The sequence below is a fragment of the Palaemon carinicauda genome, chromosome 1, assembly GCF_036898095.1.
Source record: "Palaemon carinicauda isolate YSFRI2023 chromosome 1, ASM3689809v2, whole genome shotgun sequence".
In the NCBI taxonomy this organism is placed as follows: domain Eukaryota; kingdom Metazoa; phylum Arthropoda; class Malacostraca; order Decapoda; family Palaemonidae; genus Palaemon; species Palaemon carinicauda.
Window position 1 is genome coordinate 195,300,293 of NC_090725.1, and position 17,500 is coordinate 195,317,792.

General features: G+C 38.9%; 1 protein-coding gene across 4 annotated transcripts in view; it reads left to right on the plus strand.

Annotated features, from left to right (window-relative positions):
- The window catches only part of LOC137643891 (UDP-glucuronosyltransferase 1A10-like), a 142,594-nt gene that overhangs the window by 60,411 nt on the left and 64,683 nt on the right, over positions 1-17,500 (plus strand). The window lies entirely within an intron of this gene.

Here is a 17,500-nt window from a genome sequence, read left to right on the forward strand (position 1 = left end):
TGAGCCACCCAGGAGGATTGATCGATTTCCCTTTAGCATTGAAACAGGGCAGGCACTGCCGATCAGGTCAAGGCCTTATAAAGTAACAATTCATATCCAGGGAGATATAGAAAGTGAAATTAATAAATTAAGGGAACAAGGGATTATCGAGGAGAGTGAATCCCCCTAGGCTTCTCCAATTGTAGCTGTTAGGAAAAAGGATGGCTCTGTAAGATTGTGTGTTGATTATAGGAAGTTGTATGCAGTCACTAAGATAATGCATTTCTATTGCCCACGATCGAAGAATTACTTGTGAAGGTACGGGATAGTAAATATTTTAACACTGCTGATTGAAAATCTGGATACTATCAAATACCCATTCAGGAAGACAGTTAATTTAAAACAGCATTTATAGCTAACAATCAACTATTTGAGTTTAATTTTCTTCCTTTCGGTGTTAAAAATGCTCCAAGTCATTTTTCTAGAGTAATGATGGCGGCTTTGTCTCCCTTAATTGGCCATAATGTTCTTGTTTATTTAGACAATCTCAAAATTACAGGGAAAACGGCCGAAGAGCATAATAATAATATTCGTAAAGTTTTAGAAGCATTACGATGTAATGGTATGAAAATAATTTTGTCAAAGTGTAAATTTTTCTGTAAACATGTCAAATTTTTAGGTCACAAAATAACCCCAGAAGGTATCCAACCCTGCCCAAGTAAAGTAGCGGCTATTAGAGATTTCCCCAGGCCATGTAACTCTAAGGAAGTAGCTGGGTTCTTTGAGCTCGCTGGTATTACCGTAAATTCATAAGAGGTTTTGTAAAGATAGCGAGACCCTTAAAAGATTTAAGAAACAAAAAGTAATAAATTGAGGAATGGAAGAAGAAAGGGCCTTTAACCATTTAAAAGCTGCCTTAACTAGCAATGACTTACTCGCATATCCTAGATTTGATCACCTGTTTTTAGTGACAACAGATGCGAGTAGCATCTTTGATAAAGATAGAGAGCGACCCATTTGTTTTGCTTCCTGGGCATAAAAAGGGGCAAAAAAGAATTATAGTACGTTCGATCGAGAGACTTTGGCTCTTCTTTGGGTTCAAGACAGCCATCGGTTCTTTTTATTAGATCAGTCAATTGAGTTGCAAAGTAATCATCACCCATTACGTGACCTCTTTTTCAAAGGGGAGTTGACCTCTCGACAAGTGAGATGGATTTAGAGATTGTTAGAGTTTAATATAAAGGGTTTTCACCACATAGAAGGTAAAGGTAACAAGGTAGCTGATGCTGTCTCTAGAGGCGCAGTAACAGGAGTAACTACTAGGGCACAAAAGAGGAACGAAGAACGTAACCATAATATTAAAGACCCCATCGAAATAGAGAAAATAGAGAGTGTGATGTGAATTCTCCCGATGAGCATTCAGAATACAGGAGCAGAGAGAGAGGAGAGAGAGAGAGAGGGAGAGAGTTACAGATATTAGGGAGAGAGAGAGAGATATGAGCAGTGAAGGTAAATATAAGTGGGTGGCCGAGGACATGACCAGGGGTGTCCAGAATGAATGCTCTGATGATGCAGGTTTGATTGACTTGGGCGGTTGGGACATAAAAGAAGTCCGAAAGAGACAAAAAAAAAAAAAAAACGAATGGAAGGAAAGAGTGCGAGCAGTGATTAAAGGGGAATCGAAGAGTTATCCATCGTTTCTGAATGTGCCTCAAAAGAATTTTTTTTATAGAAATTGATATCTTATATTGTGTTTACCAGAAGAGGGGAGAGGAATTTTGTGCACGGGAGGTACTTCCTCCCTCTTCAATTAATCGAGCCATCCACATTTTATATGCAAGTGCGTATGCAGGGCATTTAAGGATTGATAGAACATTAAGGAGAGCACGTGAATCCTTCTTTTGGTTAGGACTGAAAATATCTATAGAGAACTATAAAAAAAGGTTGTTATGCTTGTAACTGTTTCAAAGAACATAAAAACACTCTACCGGAAGCCAGAAAGTGGCCTGTGATTCCAATTAAATTTTATAGGGTGCATATGGATGTGGTAGGACCATTTCCTACTGGTTACCACAACATAAGTATATGTGTATTTGTGGATACATTTTCTCGGTACCCTCATACCTACGCAATGTTGGATGAATTGACAAATTCATTTGCCCAGGTGCTGTGCTCTTCCATCACCAGGTTTGGTTGCCCGAAAATATTGATAAGTGATAATGGTCTTGAGTTTATAAATAAGGTGGTGAAATCGGTCACGGACTTGATGAAAATTGAATACTTTTCAGTTGCTTATTTAGATTTTGTTGCGTATATTTATACATGCAATATTAATTTTTATTATTTTTGTGAAGATGTGTTATTACTTGGGGGGTGATTTCTATATATATATATATATATATATATATATATATATATATATATATATATACATATATATATATATATATATATATATATATACATATATATATATATATATATATATATATATATATATTATATATAATATATATATATATATATATATATATATATATATATATATATATATATATATATATATAGATATGTATATACTGTATATATATAAATATATGCATATATATATATATATATATATATATATATATAAATATGTATATATATATTATATATATATAATATATATATATATATATATATAAATATGTATATATATGTATATATTTACATATATTATCTATACATACACGCACACACACACACACACATATATATATATATATATATATATTTACATATATTGTCTATACATACACGCACACACACACACACACACACACATATATATATATATATATATATATTTATTTATTTATAAAGGGCAGGTGAGTTATCCCGAGTGTATTGGCCTAGATATAGTAATCCATTCGAAGGCCTTTCTAGGAAACGTGTTAAATATCTTGGCATCCCGAGCAATATTATGAAAGTAAAGTGCCACTTTCTCTAAAAAAGAAAGATATTTTATTTGATGGTCCTACCAGTTTTAACTTATGCATCAGAAACTTGGAGCCTTACTGAAACCTTAGAACATAAACTAGACAACACTCAATGTGCAATGGAAAGGATAATTATATGGGTAACGTGTCTCAGAATAAAAAGCAAAATGGATACAAGAGCCAACTGAAGAGGAGGATATTTTGAAAACGTGGAAGAAAAAGAAATGGTCATGTGCAGGACATATAATGAAATTGACAAATAATAGAAGGACATTAAAAATAATGCAAGTGGAAGGGCATGTTTGAGGTCTTTGCTCTGAATTGGACTAATAACAGATGATGATGATGATAATATATGAATCAGCTAATGAAAAACTCAACAGAGTATCTATAGAGTATAAGAAATCTTTCGATTTTGTCAAACCTTCAGCAGTAATGAAAGCCCTTCAATGACAAGAAATTATGGCATATTAGAACACTTCAAGATATTCATAAAGGAAGTATATCAATCCTAAGACTACATAAAGATAATGAGGAAATTTTGATGGAGAAAGGAGTTAGACAGGGAGATCCATCTCTACTAAATTATTCATAGCATGATTAGAAGAAATTTTTCAAAATTTAGATTAGGAAAATGTATTAATTATTAGTAATTGGGACTATTTTAACAATTTAAGAATTGCAGATGGCATAGTTCTGTTTAGTAAATCATAGAAGGAATTATAAAAGAGAATAGGAGGTTTGAATACAGAAAGCAGAGAGTTATGACAGAAAATAAATATGAGTTAAATTAAGATAATGTTCAATAAAACTGCAGAGAGGGAACAAACTAAGGTTATTGACAAACCTCCAGAGTTTGTTAATGGATACACGTACTTAGGACAGTCAGTAAGTTAGTGTTTCTCCAGGACATGAGACCAGCATTAAAAGAATAATAAGCATGGGATGGAAAGCCTTTAATAAAGAAAATGATATTATGAAATGTAAAGTGTCAAATTTTCTGAGAAAAAAAAAATATTTAATGAGATGGTCCTACCAGTATCAACTCATGCATCAGAAACTTGAAACGAGCCTGGGGTCCATGTACTCCTTGGGGTCTGCAAAAATAATACAAGGTTTAAAGGTTTAAAGGCCGGTCATAGATGGTAGAGGCAAGGGACAGTGACATTACACTAGTAAGCAGGACAATGAAAATATAATTTATAGATAAAAAACGGCTAAATTAAAAAGTGCAATGTGTAATGAACTAAGTAATTTATGATAATTATATTAGTTATATTCAAAGATTTGTTTACTTATCAATATCTCTTGATTTCAAGGAGTAGGCATAAGCATAAGAAAAATGATAAGGATAGTGAGGTGGGGAATATGGGGAGAGGAAGAGTACCCCTGGATACAATCCACTTTATAGCTCGACGGCAGGAACTCGAGATGGAGAGGAATAAGGAAAAGGGAGAAAGGGAAGTACCGGAGAAGAAAAAAAAGAGAGGGGCAGACCCTCGTCTTATGTTGGATAAGTTTTAGGAGCCACCTGAAAGTACAGGCGAGTAAGGTTAAAAAAAAAAAAAAAAGACAAGCAGGAAGTGGAGGGTTTTTTTGGTTCTCGCACTGTCTAGCCCTGTTGCAAGGCGTATGTCTGTCTGCACACTATTTGATAGATGAAAAACTTATGATGGTTGAAAAAGTTATGATGTTTTTAATAATATATTAAAATTAACTGTTCAATTAAAGTTTTTTATTTTATTCTTATTTTTAATCAGATCTTATATATCTGGGCCTGGGAGGATCACAATTGACCTTAGGCTCTAACCTCCTCCACCAATTATGACCACGATTATGTTCAATAGTGAGATTCCTTGTGGGAGTGTATAGGTTGTCATCATCAATAGCTAATTTATTCCAGGTTTTCTGACCAAGCCTGTGGAACCTGACATTTAGAGGCTCCAACTCTGGAATGCTGATGCAATTCTTGTATTTTATTGTAATAGGGAGGTTCCTCTTTGTAGGCTCGCCTCAAAACCTTGTTTTGAATTGCCTGTATCTTACTTAATGAAGATTTGCTGAGTGCTCCAAATATCATGGCTGGATATTCTAATTTGTGGTCTTACTAATGATTTATATAATCTAAGTTGTGTTTTTGTTGACAAACCTTGGAACCTTTTTAATCTATTGTGAGTCAGCCTGGAAGCCGTTATTTTCACCTTCACATGAGGGAGGATGCCAGATTTTTTAATGTTTCACCCAACTATTAGTATTTTCTGTTCAAATGGAATTGTAACGTTATTTATTGTAATATCTGCGGGATTGCGAGCTGATATTGAGAGAAGCTGAAATTTTTCATATATGTGGCTATTTTCCATTTCTTTTCATTGTTATTAGTTTTTTGTATTTCCTGGGCAGTTTTTCTCCGTAGCAATGGTTTATTTTTGGTAGGGTAGGTTATTACTTGGGTGTGATCGTCTGCAAACATGATTTCAAGGCAACCTTGTATAGGAGGAGTGGCATCTTTGATATAAAAGTTTTATAGTGAAAGGATGATGATACTACCCTGAGGAACTCCTGACAGTAACTGAAACTCTGGTCCTATATACTCTTTTATCTCAATCATGGCCACTTGGTTGTCTAGAAAATTGCACAACAACCTGGTTGCTAAATCTGGTAATTGAGCTTCTAAGAGCTTGTATTTTAAACTCTCATGCCATACCTTATCAAAAGCTCGGCTGACATCTCTAGAGATTAGGTTACAACCACATCCAAGCCTTTTCTTGACTGCTATGAATTCATATAGCCTGGCTAATGCAAGCTGAGTACCCTTGCCCTAGGCCAATCCATATTGATTGATATTTGTAAGCAAATTATCGTCAAGGAATTCGTCAAACCTTACTTTTATGATTTTTTCAAGAATCTCACCGGGCGTCTCTAATAGGGATATGGGTTGCTAGTTGGAAACTGAGGAGAGAACTTTACCCTTTTTTCCGCACGAATGGAAGTAATGCCCTCTTAAAAAACACCCAGACACGCATACTCATAGTTTCATTAAAGATGTTTTTAAGAAAGGCGAGCATTGAGTTGGGTAGATTTTTAAGGATAATTTTGCTTACTTTAGAGTGGCCTGGAGCCGTTTTTAAAACTTTTGATTACTTTGATGATATCTTGGAGTTGGATTGGTTTGAGATATGGGTCTTCTTCTTCCTGAGGCTAAACTAACTAGTTCAGCTTTTCGATCTCGTGAAATTAAAGCTCTGTTGATGGACCCTGATGCTTATGGAGGTGTAAATCCAAATGATATTTTTCCTTTAATTTTTATAAAGACTGCAGATTTCTTAGCTCCAAAGTTATCTGTTATTTTGCGTAAGCTAGCAAGGACAGGAGCTTTTAGCACCTGTTGGAGAATTAGTAATGTTACTCCTCTATGTAAATGTGTTTGTGGTAGCTCAAGTCCAACTGATTACCCCCCAATTTCCATAACTCCCATATTATCTAAAGTTTTTGAAAGTCTTCTGGCAAAACGTCTTAATAGGTTTGCTGAAAGTAGTCATTTATTCCCTAATTTACAATTTGGTTTTCGTAAAGGCCTTGGAGAATGTGATGCCCTTTTTACAATCTACAATGATGTAAAGATATCCCTTGATTGTGGTCAGGAAGTTCGTATGATTGGCCATGATTTTAGTGCTGCCTTTGACTGTGTTAATCATGAGGCCCTAGTTTTCAAACTCAAATAGTTGGGAGTGGGTGGATCGTTTCTTTGCATTATTACAGATTTTTTATGTAATAGATCTCAAAGAGTTGCTGTTGAAGGGCCCCAGAGTAAGTACAGGAATGTGATATCTGGTGTTCCACAGGGTAGTGTTCTTGGCCCATTACTTTTCATACTATATACACATGACATGTGGAGCAGCCTAGAAAACAAGCTTGTTGCATATGCAAATGATGCTACTCACTTTGCATCAATTCCATATCCTAAATGTAGGTCTGGGGTTGCTGAATCCCTTAACAGAGATCTGGCTAAAATTAGTGCATGGTGCAAATTATGGAGTATGAAGTTGAATCCTAACAAAACTCAATGTATGATTGTAAGTAGGTCAAGGACAGTGGCTCCTCAACATCCGGATCTCCGTATTGATAATGTTTCTTTAACTTTGTATGACTTTTAACATTTTAGGTGTGATTCTCGACAGAAAATTTACTTCTGAGAAACACATTAAGTCTGTGTTTTCCTCTATTTTACAAAAAAAAAAGGCTTATTGAGAGAGTCTTTCAAAATTTTCGGTGATCAATCTATTCTGAAGAAGTGCTTTAATTCTTTCATTCTGCCTTGTTTTGAGTATTGTTCTCCTGTCTGGTCTTCAGCTGCTGATTCTCATCTTAATTTGTTGGACAGAAACTTGCAGTTGATTAAATTTCTTATTCCTACGCTACATATTAATCTTTGGCACGGTCGTTCAATTAGTTCATTATGCATGTTGCATAAGATTTTTCACAATTCTGACCATCCTTTACATTCAGATCTTGCAAAATTCCATCCTGTTCATAATACTAAGCAGGCAGTTGCTTTTAATAGCCAGGCCTTCTCCATCATAGGGCTCAATACTACACAGTATTCTAGAAGTTTTATTCAAGCTGTGACTAAGCTGTGGAATGATCTTCCTAATCGGGTAATTGAATCAGTAGAACTTCAAAAGTTCAAAGTTGCAGTAAATGTTTTTATGTTGAACACGCTGACATGAGTCTTTTTATACTTTATATATGACATATCTGTTTTGACGTTGTTGCTGTTTGTAGAATGATTTATTGTTCATTTGTTCTCATCATTCCCTTGTTTCCTTTCCTCACTTGGTTATTTTTCCCTGTTAGAGTCTTTGGGCTTATAGCATCTTACTTTCCCAACTACGGTTTTGTCGTGGCTAATAATAATAATAATAATAATAATAATAATAATAATAATAATAATAATAATAATAATAACAACAACAATAATAATAATAATGATAATAATAGCCTCACAAGGTATTATGCGATCAGTATGTTCACGGATTGTCTCAGTGACACGTTCCTCATGTTGTTGGTCACACGTTCTATTCTCTATTGGATTTATTTTTAAAATTTTAGACCAGAAGTCTCTGAAAATCACCTCCTGATCTTAGAGTGAAAGATTTTGACATTGTTATGAAGGATGTAGGCTATGGGTTGAGAAGCTGAACCTAAAAGATTTCTGATCATTCTCCAAAATTTTCCTGGGTCTTTATATAAGTCTTCACATTTATTGAGAAGAGTATCCCAAGTTGTGTTAGTGAGTTCAATAGATTCTATTTTGATTCGTTCTTGTATATTGTGAATATATTCTAAAAGTTGATGTGTTGGACCTTAGTTATTAATCAAATCCAGGGCTTGTTTATAACGAATCTGTGGCAGTTTGAGATAATCAGATTCTTTAGAGTAAGGCATGATCCCTTAGGTTTTGAAGTGTATATGAAGTTCTGAGGTTTCTTTGATTTTTCCATACCAAAAAGTTATTTTCTCGTCTATATAGGATTTATTCTTTAAGATGTTATCAGGTAGAGAGAGTCATCGAGTGTGTCCTTACAACGTTCCTAATTGGCATTGTTGATATCGAGTGCAGGCCTAGGGACTAACAATATGGGTCTCACAATAAGTTTTAGAATAACAGGACGATGATCTGATGTGGTTAAGGGGCCTTGGGTAATTGAATAATTGAAAATATGAAATCTATTAGAGAGAAGAATATCAGGCCTTCTAGAGGCTCTTCTTTTAAAATATGTATCAAAATCTGGTCCTAGAAACCTAATGATGTTCCTTTTCATTAGTTCATGAATTAGGGTCTTCTAGGGTTTGCTCTATTATAGCCAAGGGCTGGGTGAATTGCGCTGAGATCGGCTAGCAGATATACGGGGATATTGCGTCTCAATAAGGAGATTATATCTTGTTATGGAACTACTGGGTTCCTTGGAAGTAGGTAAGTTGATGCAACTATTACTTGTCCCCGTACAGTCAGTAGCTCAACTACAATCAAATCATGATTGGAACCATTTATTGATTCAGCTGAAATATCTCGTCTTACTGCTATTGCTCTTTCGGCATTTTGCTCACCAGAGGTGTTACACAGTAAAACATTGTACTTCCAGATCTTAATACGTGAGGAATTTGGAATCCCTGTTAAGTTGAGAAGCATGAGGTGAGGGAAGAGTGAGGAGTAAATATTGTGAAGTTCCTTGCTTCGGAAGAGTGTCCACTTTAAAACAATAGGTTGAATTACTGTGAGCATGTCCATTATGGTGCCTATCCTTTGGTTAAGTCAAAGAATCCTGATTTTAGCCTCTGAAATTCCTTGGCATTCATCCTCGCAATCTTGGAACTGAATTTATCCAGTTCTTTAGAGTCATCATTCATAAATATTACGACTGTATTGTTATAAAATTTTTATGTGAAGATATATTTAATTGTTTTGCTTAAAATAATCGTCCTCTTGATGGTATCATGAGTTGCAGATTTTTTTTGGGGGGCGGTTTGCTGAATTGATTGACGTGTAAAGTCTTAGTCCAGTTTTTGGTTTTTTGACTGTTTAATAGAGGGAGGGGCTGTGAGAGCAGTGGCTCCTTGTAGTTCAGTTTCTGCAGGAACAGATGTTGAGGATGAAGCTTGAGGTTGATGTGGAGGTTGCTTTTTTGCAGGATTGGATGGCTCTTCGATATCAGAGTCGAAGTCGCTAAGAATCCTTTTCTTATTAACCTCATCAGTTGTCAAGGTTTGTTGAGAGCTGTTGTCATTTAGGATACTAGTTTTTAGCATCGCCGATACTTTTTTGGCCAAATTGATGGCCTCTGTGGGGATTTTTACTAAAGGAAGTCTATTATCTTTGTAGAAATGGTCAACCATAGATTGAAAAGTGCCTGGTTTGACTGCTTCACTCAGATTGTCCATGATTATTGCCATATTCATAACTGTTGATTGATGGAGAGTAATGTTGTTGAAGTTAGGTTGAGCAGAGGTGCTTGAAACATTAGGGGCTGAGGATTCAGCAAAAGACTTGTTAGACACAGTGTGGGATTGGTGGTTCCTAAGTCTTTGCCTGATCCTTGACTATTATTTTCCTTGCTGGGCATCTTGCTTCTATAGTTGGATGATCATCTCTGGATGTGATGCACTTATGATTATTTTGATTGGTTCAGTCGTTTCAATAGTGGTTCTCAGAGGCACATATTGAACAAATTTTGTATGTTGATGGTTTTGCACAGTCCTTTTCTGTATGATCATATTTGTAGCATCTCATGCATTGAGATAGAGACATAAAAGTCCTGAGTTAGGAATCTATGGGGGAAGGATTGGCCTGAGATGATAAGTCCTTTGGTGAGGCAGTCTTTCACAATTTGAACTGTTTCCAGTTTAACCCCAAAGGTGCCTTTAGTTGATGGCCGTTTGATTACTTTAGTTACATTAACCCTATTTTGTTGTTCAATTTCATGCTTTTCTTCTTCTTATTGACTGTAAACTATACTGTCTACCTGTGTTATAACCAAGGTCCGTAAGGCATTCAGATGATGGGGTGTCCAGGACTTCAAATTTTTTCTAATGGAATGCTTCCTTAGTTTTAGGGGGGATGATCTTTTCAATTGTTGCTTCATCTGCTACAGCTAAATAGCAGTTATTTTACTTTGTTAATTTATCTATGAAGCACGAATTATCCTGTAGGATACTTCATATTGTCTGAAGATGAGATTCACTATCAGGTCCCTGACTAGTGTCTTTGATATTCACTTTCCCCATTTTTCCAAAGGAGAGTCAGATCTGAATATTTAAAGAATTTTAATGACACTTTATGAATATTCATGAAAAACAGTCTACGGGAGTTGCTGTGTTTATTAAAAAAAAAAAGTCTACGGGATTGCACAGCTATTTCGAGAAAAATGAAATTTTGATTTTTAAGAAAATTGTGATGGAGAGACGTGAGATGATTTTTGAAAGGGGCTTTTGTTGGAGAGCCTATTACTTTTTAACAAAACCTCAAAATATCTTGAGTATTTCAGTTATTAAGGGCGATAGAACAAAAAACTTTTGAATTATATAAAGTAAGAATAAAAGATGTTAAGAGTCACTTTCTGGGAAGGCAGTGACTTATCCCTAGCCCCTATCCTATGTAGGCACTACTGAAGGAGTAGGAGCCTAAACGATGTAGCACTCCATGTGCCCCCAGAGAGTTTTAGGACCACAAAGGCAACTGGGGGGGGAAAAGGGCTACTGATGGTGTTAGTAGATGAAGATCTTTGGCACGGTCGTTCAATTAGTTCATTATGCATGTTGCATAAGATTTTTCACAATTCTGACCATCCTTTACATTCGGATCTTGCAAAATTCCATCCTGTTCATAATACTAGGCAGGCAGTTGATTTTAATAGCCAGGCCTTCTCCATCATAGGGCTCAATACTTCACAGTATTCTAGAAGTTTTATTCAAGCTGTGACTAAGCTGTGGAATGATCTTCCTAATCGGGTAGTGACTTATCCCTAGCCCCTATCCTATGTAGGCACTACTGAAGGAGTAGGAGCCTAAACGATGTAGCACTCCATGTGCCCCCAGAGAGTTTTAGGACTACAAAGGCAACTGGGGGGAAAAAGGGCTACTGATGTTGTTAGTAGATGAAGAGTTTCGTGGAGCAGAGAGACAGAGTAGTACTTAGAGGTATAGGGCAGGAGGGTTGGGTGGGGATGGGAGGGAGAGGATAAGGATGAAGGTATGGGTTGGGGGAATGGCCAAGAGAAAGCTGTCTCTTGAGAACTGCTGCTGGGGGAGGAGGTCCTATCCAAGCTTCAAGTTGTAGCTTCAATGATGGCTGCCAGCAGATGCAAGGAGAGGTCTGTTCCCATTGACTTCCAGAAATGTGAATGTGGACTGGTGTGGAAATATTGTAGGAAACTAAGCCTCTGGTTGTAGTTGAACTTTTTCAATACAGCTGATCTGGAATCTTTAACTATCTCTTCCATAAAGTTCCCTTTATTCTAAATTACAGAATCTAAATTATAAAAGAAAATGAAAAGGAAATTCCCGGGATTTTAAATCAAATCCCCGGACCATAAATTGGGCTGAATATGTCTGGGATCACATGATATCAAGATCCTATGATAGACACCCTAAACTGCAGGCTCTTGATTCACGTCCAGAAGGAGCAGGATCGAGCTCCAACAATATCTTGCCGAACAAAATATAGGGTTGGTTTGAAAAGTTTGGACTGACAATCATACGGACATTCAATGATTGGAGAATTCCTTAGTATTAGCAAAATTAGATAGAGCAATTTGTTTTTCTGTATTTCTACTTTTATTTTGACTAATTCATTATCATTTTTAGTAATCTAGCAAGAAGAGATAGTTGTTTAGTTAACCAAGTCGTCATGTTAACTTGATAAAACTAATAATATTCAGGGGGGCCGTGAGAAAACTTATTTCAATAAAAGGGGTCCTCAGTAGTGAGAAGGCTGAGAATCACTGCCTTAACAACATGAGCTAGTTATCACTTAAATAGCTATGGAAAGAATAATGAGGGGAATAACACTATGAGACAATAAAGGAGCATCATAAATACGAGATCAAACTAAATTAGAGGTTATTCTAACATGTAGAAAAAATAAATGAACCTGGGCAGGACATACGATGAGAATGCCATATAATGAATGTACATTAAGAATAACAGAAAAGGTCGCATCTCTAGAATCGCTGCTGCTTTTGAAAAAAAACAAATCATCAGCAATTTACCTTCTTCAAAACACACGTTTGTTTGTCGACGAAGACTCCTCAAGGCCTATTCCACTATCGCCGGTGAACAGAAATGCCTGAAAGTTACTTTCCATATGCCTTTCTTCATATCTAGCCATTTCCTTTCTTCTCTCAGCGATTTTTAAAGCCTTTTTTTCGGTTCCAGGAATGTTAAAAATGCATAAAAACACATCAACATAACTCAATATGATTGTCAAACACTGTAACGTAATAAAATAGGGTTATCACATTGCCTTTCCAATTTCAAGCCACCGAAAATCACAACGATTTTTAGTACACATTATGTAATCTGTGTAACGTTCATTCTTATTTCTATCAGTTATTGGCTTGTGTCCTTTGCCAGGAATGTCCGTATGGTTCTTAGATCCTATGGCAGAACGATTTGGAAATCAAATTTTAGCGACAGAATTTACACACACACACACACACACACATATATATATATATATATATATACATATATATATATATATATATATGTATATATATACATATATATGTATATATATATATATATGTATATACTTATTTATGTATATATATATATATATATATACTTATTTATGTATATATATATATGTATATATATATATATATATACTTATTTATGTGTATATATATATATGTATATATATATATATATATATATACAGTATATATATATATATATATATATTGTACCAACCGTATATCACACGATCGTACATAGTAACAACATTCCATTTTGTGCATATATTATGCTTGTATTTTTGCTCTCCCCTCGCACTAAAAAGAACCTGAAATAACTATATGTTTTTCTCACCGTTAACTGTTAACTGGTGTGGTATCAGTTGAACAGGAAATTTCCCATTGCATTGAACCTGAAATAATGTGTCTGTTTTTCTCACCGTTAACTGTTAACCGGTACGGTGTCAGTTGAACAAGAAATTTCCTGTTGCAGTGAGTTTTTGTATATAAAGGCGAGTGTCTGTAATAAAGTTACTCAGTTCTTTCATCCTGTCTTTGAGTCACAACCTTCTCTCGGCTCGCCACATTGGTGACACTGGAAGTCGAATCGCTCCACCCGCCTTCCACACCCCCTCGCCCCTCCATCGTTGGTACTATGGCAGACTCTACGGAAGTTGGCACTGCGGCTGCCCCATTGAAACTTTCATCATTCGCCAGCGGAGAGGCGTTTGCTTGGTTGCAGCACGCAGATCTCCAGTTTCGCATCAAGGGGGTGACTCGCTCAATCACCAAAGCAGATTATGTTCTCACGGCGATGCCCAAGGATAGCTTCCCGGAAATATCCGTCTGGCTTTGTGATCAAGGAGACACCCCAATACTTTCTGCAGCAGTACTCGCCGTCGCCAGCCGCCCGTATAGCAAAGCTTTTTCAGCTCTCTCAACATCCGTTGAGGGACCAAAGGGCTTCGCTCGCCCTCAGGGAAATGACCAGTATCGCTCGCCTGCAACCCACCGCAGACGGCTTTCCTCGTGAGGTGAACCTACTTCGTGCCCTTTGGATACGCCGTTTACCCGAACATGTACGTGCTGCCATACCCTATGTCGATAGTTTACCAATAAAGACCTTAATGACCAAAGCCGACACCCTTATGGACAGCCATTTCAAGACCTCCATCAACGCCTCCACTTCTGATGAAGAGGACGCCTATTCAATGTTAATTGAAGCTGACGTGAATGCCATAGGACATACATGCCTACCCCGTAACGTGCTGAAGTGGCGACAAAGCCACCCACCACCCACCACTCGCTCGCGCCCCAACCAACGACATCTACAGCCACTTACTGCCTCCCATCTGCCTCAGTTTTGCTACTATCACACGAGATTCGGGGCAACAGCGAAGAAATGTGCCATGGATTGTCAGTGGCCAAAAAACGTGTAAGTAGGCCATCGCTCGTGGTGTTGGCCTCCTGTGTTTCTAATCTTTCCTTTTTACAGGATGCAGGAATGGGCGTGCGATTTTTGGTAGACACGGGTGCTTGTCGTTCTCTTTTGCAAAGGGAACTCTTCAGGACACGACGTAGCCTGTCTACGTCTGCCGACGTCTGCTTGGTAGCTGCCAACGGATCTGCGATACCCAAATAGCCTACGGTTAAGAGAATCTCACATTATCGTTTGGAAATGATAAATTTAATTGGAAGTTTCTCGTTGCTGACGTCACATTGCCAATCCTCGGTGCATATTTCCTCTCTCATTTCCACCTTTTAATAGTTGTCGCCCACCGGCGATTGGTCAACGCAGACTCGTACTTGTTGACACCTCTTCAACCCGCCCCTCCAACCTCGCTCTCCACATCAACACACCCACGGATGCCTACGCCTACCTCCTCACGTCGTACCCGGAACCTTTCCATCCAGAACTTCGCCAAACGCCAACGGCTCCTGCCAAGCACGGTATTTATCACCATATAAAGATGATGGGACTCCCAGTCTTTGCAAAATTCAGACGTCTGGCACCAGAACGATTGGCAGTGGCCAAACAGACGTTCGCCGAAATGGAGGATATGGGCCTTTGCCAAAAGGCCTCCAGCCCATGGTCGTCACCCTTACAATTCATTCTGAAGAAAGACGGTTCCCTCCGTCCATCCAGGGATTACAAGCGCCTGAACATGCAAATAGAACCGGATCACTACCTCCTCCCAAACATCGCCGACGTGACCTCCTACCTGCACAAAGCGAAGGTTTTCTCTACGCTCGACCTCCTGCAGGGGTATTATCAGGGGCCTATGAACCCAGAAGACATCCCCAAGACCGCCATCACCACTCCGTTTGGTACATACACCTTCAATTAATCCTGTTTTGGCCTTCCTAATGCTGGAGCCACGTTTCAACATCTCATGGATGGCATCTTAGGGGACCTCCCTTTCTGTGTATGTTATGTGGACGACATACTTGTGTTCTCCTCCTCAAAAGAGGAACACCTCCGTCACCTGCACATCGTGCTCGACCGCCTGCAACAAAACAGCCTTGTAGTCCGGTTGACAAGTGTACCTTTGGCGCCAACGAAGTGTCGTTATTAGGGCACCGCATCACTCCCGAAGGAGTCCATCCCCTCCCTGAGAACGTACCAGCCGTTCAGGACTTCCCCGCGCCCTCAACCGTCAAAGCTCTGCAGGAATTCTTGGGCATGATCAACTATTATCACCGTTTTTTGCCAGGCATTGCTGCCACTCTTGCTCCCCTCTACGCCTCCCTCAAGGGCAACCCAAAGGACCTGAAGTGGGGTCCCCTTCAAGGAGCGGCCTTCTGCAATGCAAAGAAGGCCCTATCAAATTAACCGCTGCGGTTCTCACTTTTCCTATCCCACATGCCCCTCTCCTTCTCTCCACCGATGCCAGTGACGTTGCTATTGGTGCACTACTCAAGCAGGTGGTCAATGGCTCGCCCCGCCCAGGGGTTCTTCTTCAGCAGAAAACTGTCCAAGGCAGAATCGGGTTATTCTACCTTCGATCGCGAATTGCTGGCGGTGCTTGGCTGTCCGTCACTTTCGCCATTTCTTAGAAGGTATGCCCTTCGTCATTCACACAGACCACATGCCTCTGGTGCATGCCTTCACTCGACAGTCTGACGCCTGGTCCGCCCGTCAACGCTGACATCTCTCCGCCGTGGCTGAATACAATTGCACCCTTCGATACGTCCCTGCGAAAATGAATCTCGTTGCTGATGCCCTGTCAAGAAACATGTTGGCTGCTGTTCAACTGGGATTGGATTACTACGCCTTGGCTGAAGCCCAATGACCGGATCCTACACGTTCCTCTGTTGGGAAGACTTCCCCGTCAAAGACGTCAGTCTTGGTAAACTGTGACCTTGGATTCATGCTCCCGTGCACCGACAGGTGTTTGATTTCATTCACGGCCTTTCTTATCCCTCGTGCCGTTCTACTGCACAGCTGCTGAAGATGAAGTTTATTTGGCATGGCATTTCTAAGGATGCTAAGGATTGGGTCCGCGCCTGTACTTCTTGCCAAACTTCCAAAGTACATCGACACACAGATTCAGGAGTGGGCACCCTTCCTCAACCTCAGCGTCGTTTCACACACATTCACGTCGACGTTGTAGGCCCCCTACCAGCATCACAAGGACATCGTTACCTGTTTACCGTCATCGACCGCTCCACTTGTTGGCCTGAAGCCTTTCCCATGGAAACTGCAACGTCCGCCTCATGTACATCTGCCTAACTCTCAGGATGGATTGCAAGATTTGGTATCCCTGAGCATATTACTTCTGACAGGGCTACCACTTTCACCTCTCTATTGTGGACTTCATTAGCGAATCTCCTAGGCATCACCCTACAACAGACAACTGCCTACAACCCCCCTGCCAATGGAATGGTTGAACGTTTTCATCGCACCCTCAAAGCAGCTTTGATGTCCCACTGCAAGGATTACAACTGGTTTACTCAGCTTCCTTGGGTCCTCCTTGGACTAATGACTACTCCTAAAGACGCCCTCGATGTCTCGGCAGCTGAAATGGTGTATGGCGACCCATTGTTCGTCCCTGCCGAATTTTTCCCCTCCACAACCTCCTCCGACGATCTCCAGCGCATACGTCACGTCGTAGAAAAATTTACTCCATGCCGTCAGACTTACAAGACCCTAGCGAAGCATCCCATACCGACAGTATTACACTCTGCAACGCACGTCATCCTGTGCAACGACACTAGCAAGCCACCGCTAACGCCCCCTTACACAGGCCCTTTCTTTGTGATCCGACGCAGTCTGAAAGCATTCCTACTAAACATTCGTGGCAAAGA